The sequence below is a fragment of the Monopterus albus genome, unplaced genomic scaffold (genome assembly GCF_001952655.1).
Source record: "Monopterus albus unplaced genomic scaffold, M_albus_1.0 scaffold6658.1, whole genome shotgun sequence".
Lineage (NCBI taxonomy): Eukaryota > Metazoa > Chordata > Actinopteri > Synbranchiformes > Synbranchidae > Monopterus > Monopterus albus.
In genome coordinates, this window is record NW_018134515.1 from 1 (window position 1) to 641 (window position 641).

A 641-nucleotide genomic window follows, 5' to 3' on the forward strand; every position below is an offset into this window, starting at 1 on the left:
CAGAGACCCCACCTGTGGTCCCTCATTTAGCGACGAGCGCTATGCTTACTTTGTCTTCACTGCAAACACCTGTGGGACGACCAGAAAGGTTTGCGTGCTGACAAATGCGTTCCTAATGCAGACTGGCACCAGCTGACCTGGGAAATTAATGTTCTCTCTTTTTTTTTAAAGTTTTTGCGCACTGTGATGCTGTATGAAAATGAAATATCTCTGCCAGGCGTACATGTAGATGAATCCAAGGAGAAGCATCGATATGCGTAAGTGTCTTAAATGTTCAACACAATCCCTTCAATTAATGGATTTAACATTAAAGCTTAAATGTTTTCTTTAGATTGAAGATTTCTTGTTACTATAACATCAACACAACAAACACTGTGGGCTTCCACACTAAACCTGGTATGAGTGAACAACTTCCTGAAAGTCCAAAAAGTGAGCTGCCAGTTGCAATGAGACTTGCGTTGGGTAAGGGAAGTTCTCTGTGTGTGTGTGTGTGTGTGTGTGTGCTTTTCATACCTGGCCTTTGACTTGTTGGTTCTGCCAGAGTTGACTCCATTTTCCCTCACTGCTTATTTGGAAGCTACATCAGAGGATATGTACAAATTGATCTTGACTCTATTTTCCCTCACTGCTTATTTGGAAGC

The 641-nt window shown here is 42.0% G+C and overlaps 1 long non-coding RNA gene across 1 annotated transcript; it reads left to right on the forward strand.

The window, feature by feature from the left end:
• The first annotated feature begins 6 nt into the window (after positions 1 to 6).
• Positions 7 to 402, forward strand: LOC109954337 (uncharacterized). The gene is made up of 3 exons (XR_002274089.1): positions 7 to 88; positions 172 to 257; positions 332 to 402. It is a non-coding gene; the product is annotated as an uncharacterized LOC109954337 (long non-coding RNA).
• The last annotated feature ends 239 nt before the right edge of the window (positions 403 to 641 follow it).